A 4,122-nucleotide genomic window follows, 5' to 3' on the forward strand; every position below is an offset into this window, starting at 1 on the left:
CCTCCCCCACTGCAACTTAAGACCATTGCTTCTTTGCTTCTTGTTCTGTTACACTATTGACTCATATTTAGCTTGTGATCCACTATGACCCCCAGATCCCTTTCCACCGCACTCCTTCTTAGGCAGTCATTCCCATTTTGTATGTCTGCAACTGATTGTTTCTTCCTAAGTGGGGTACTTTGCATTTGTCCTTATTGAATTTCATCCTATTGGCTTCAGACTTTTTCTCCAGTTTGTCCAGATGTAGTTGGGTGGTCACCCCACTCCAACCCTGACGGGGTTAAAGCAGCCCTGGAGAGTACTGCAGCTGGAAAAGGTAGGCTGATGAGGAAAGCAGCCACAGCTGTGGCCGGATTAATCAGGGCCCAGCTGACCCTTATAAGAGGGCTGTGGGCCAGAATCTAGAACACACACACGCACACACTCTCTCTCTTGCTTCTTGAAAGAGAAGGACCTTGCTGCCTGGGAGCTGAGAAGGATACCTGAGGTGAAGCAGTGCTGGGGAAGGGCTGAGGGTGCTGGGGAGCTCCAGCCAGGAAAAACCCCAGGCTGCAGACCTTGCTAAAAGGGCCAAATAGGTACTGCAGTTGCAGAGGGGCAGCCCAGAGACAGGCAAAGGTAGCAGGTCCTAACCCCATTGCCGATGATGAGTGGTTTACAGACTGCAGTCAGCCCCAGGCTAGATGATGACTGGCAGTAGCCACTGAGGCAAGGTGGGTTTAGAGGGTGGGGAGTTCCCCTGGGAAGGGAGACCCAGAGCAAGGTGTTACTGTGGTGGGCAGAACCTCTGCGCAAAGGGCACCAGGGTCTGGGAGGGACACAGGGCCAGTGGCAGGCGAGACACTGGCCTGCAGAGGATGCACTGGGCTGGAAAGAGCTAATTCCTGAGATGGCCAGCAGGAGACGCCATGCTGGTGAGTCACCCTGCCACACCAGATCATTTTGAATATTAATCATATCCTTAAAAACACCCTCCCAACTTGGTATTATCCTTAAACTTTATAAGAGTACTGTGCCGTTATCTAAATCATCAAGATATTAAACAGAACTGGACCCAGTGTAACTGGACTTAGTTACACACACACTTTGATAGTGTGTTCTACTCCTTTCCCCACTCTGTGTCCATCTTGTCTACTGAGACTGTAAACTCTCCAGGGCAGGGGCTGGCTGCTACTATGTTTGTGTAGTGCCTATCGCAATGGGCCCTATTCTTGCTATGGGTAGTAAATGTGACTAGTAATAACAACAATCCCATTTTTCCTGTTTGAAGGTCACTTTTAAAAGGAAAAAAGAGTTGAGATAGGTGAATGAAAAGTAGAGTCATTCCTGCCTGCAGCCCTTACAGTATTCTAATAACTGCTCCTGCACAGTGCAATAAATAAATGTCTATAAAATCTAAAGTGTTGCAGAGAAAAGAATATTCTTATTATACCTAAGTTAGAGAGAAGCGCTGGACTCAGAGTTCCTGCCCAGCAGTCAGTTATGACTATAATGCCAGCATTCGTATCACAAGCTACCTGAACATTTATTTTCAATGTGACAACAGGACTCCTCCTAAGCCTGAAAACTGCCGGTATTATAGCAAGATTGCTCCATATTCTGTCAGAGCAAGAATGCTATTCTTGCCTGATTTAGCTGAAAGAAATCCTGAATAAAACATCTCGGTAGTATTATCTCCAAGAACTATTTCTATCTGTGTATGGATGACACATTGCAGGTGGATGACAGGGCATCCCAGAAAGGGCAATGCAGGTAAACTCTGCAGAGCCCTTTCCCTCTGTGATTCAGGAGTAAAGTTTGCAGGCTCTTCAGTGTGAACCTTGCCTCTTCTGGAGGCCACTGCTCTCAATGAAGACAAGGAGAGGAAACTGGCACTCTAGAACTAGTGGCTGGACTGAATCTAGCAGCCACCGGTGGGAATGAACTGTCTAGGGGAGCGGGGACTGTGGCAGCCAGACGTGTGGAGGGAAGAAGAGAAGCAGCAGGCTGGGCAGTATGTGCAGGGAAGTGGTGAGCCAAGCACCAGGGAAGAGAAGGATCTAGTAAGGTTGTCTCAAGCTTGGGGAGGCAGAGGGGATCTGGACAGAGCCTGGAACTCTTGCCTTGAGGGTAAGGGAATGCCAGCAGCAGCCTAAGCTTGTCTGTTGGATTCCTGGGTGCATGCCCCAGCTATCAAGCAGGGCTGTTAAACGTGATTTACCCTGCAGTGACTCCTCTTGCCAGCAAGGGCCTCTGCGGGTATTGACACCGAGGACAGGGAGCCTGTGCCCGGCATTCTCACTGCTCTACCTGCTGCAGCTCAGCTGGCTTGGAGCAGCAAGGGAGGGGATGCTGGAGCAGAGACCAGCTGCATGCAGGAGGCACAGGGGCTCAAGGGACAGAATGGAACTGAGATCGGGGAGCTGGCTGGTGGGCAGGGCGAGGGCAGGGCTCTACATGGAAAGGGCTGGACCCAGTGAAGGGAAGGGGCTGAAGAGGGAACAGGCTTTGTCCCCCCAGTCCCTTCTCCCTTGTGCCCCGTGTTCCTTGCTCCCCAGCTGCAGTGAGTCTGGAGTGCTCTCCAATGGCATCATGGGTCGTTTTGTGGGTGCCTCCCCCATGTCTCAGCTGCAGGCCCAGAAACAAGCTTGCCCGCCCTGAGGTCAGTCCAGGTAAGGGCTCTCCCAGCGATGTGAGGGTTAGTTAGGGTGCTGGCACTCTGAGAAGCTGACACACGTGGCTGTTGTCTCCAGTGCTTGTGAAGGTGGGGCCCAAGATCATTTGCTATGATTAAAGTGGGGCTGGAGGATAGGAAGCCCGTGAACCATTGGTCTAGGTGGTGAGAAGCACGTGCGAGGTACAGAGGTGACTCAGACAAGGCGGAAGATGTAATGAAGAGTAACAACAATTGGTGTGATTAACTTTTTAAAAAACCCACACTTCATTAGACAGCACAATACACGCAAATGCTTTCCTAACGCCACTCTTCTATGTAAGCAATTTGTTTAGTTGCTGCAGGGATCTTCTAAATAAAAGAGGAGAGGGCCCAGAAAACAGTCTCTTTAAGCAAGGATCCTTGCTCTGAAACATTTTGAAAACCTGTTGACAGTATTATTAATGTAATATAGTAGCCATCTGCAGGGTGTAAATACTAAGAAAGGAGAGGAATTGTTTAGGATGGTCTGAAGGGGTGTAACCCAGATTATTTATATTACAATAGCACCTAGAGACCTCAATGAAAAAGAGGGCTACATTGTGTTGGGCATAGTACCTGCCGATAATAAGAAACTACTTCAGAGCCAATGAGCTTACAATTGGGAGAGAAAAGACAAAGTGTGGGAGAGAGGCAGTGTTATCATCTCCATTTTCACAGCTAGGGAACTGAGACACAGAGATTAAATGACTTCCCCAAGGTTACGCAGGCAGTCTGTGGCAAAGCGGGAAAGTCAATCCAGATCTCCCAAGTTCCAGTCTAGTGCCTTAACCACAAGATTAATGGAATAGAAATGACAAAAGAAAATCAGGTTTTGGGAACAAAATTTTAATAGATACAAGTCTAGTTAATCACCCAAGAGAAGTGAAAATCTCATTATATGAGTCCTGTAAAACTGAACTGGACAAAACACTTGAGCGTACGCTGTAAGGAGCAATACTTTCCTGTTAGGGGAATGACACTCAGTCTCTATTTTATATCTAAGGTCTACGATTCATTCCATGATGCTGTGGGAAGGTGAATGCTGCATCCGTTCAGTCACCAGTTGCATAGCAGCATTACCCATGTCTTGTAAGCTTTGCTAGAGTTCTTCCATAACATTACTTTAAATAATGAGCTGCACCATGATCCATCAGCTGGTTAGGATATATAGAGTTATGTGACACAAAGCCACACTAATATCATTGGCTGTATTTTATGCACATTTGTCCACGTGCAGCACAAAAATGCTTTTTACCGAGCTCCTTATTTTATTCTTGACGTTCTTGCATTTGCATTGATATGTACTGAACAGCTAGTACCAAACTACTTTTCTAAGTATTTATATTACTATAATGTATTTAGTTTCAAAAATTAATACTGGCACCCATACACCAGATTCTTATTTATGGTATGAACATTTCAACAATCTGGCCGTCTCCTAACATCTG

Source organism: Chelonoidis abingdonii, chromosome 3 (genome assembly GCF_003597395.2).
Source record: "Chelonoidis abingdonii isolate Lonesome George chromosome 3, CheloAbing_2.0, whole genome shotgun sequence".
NCBI lineage: Eukaryota > Metazoa > Chordata > Testudines > Testudinidae > Chelonoidis > Chelonoidis abingdonii.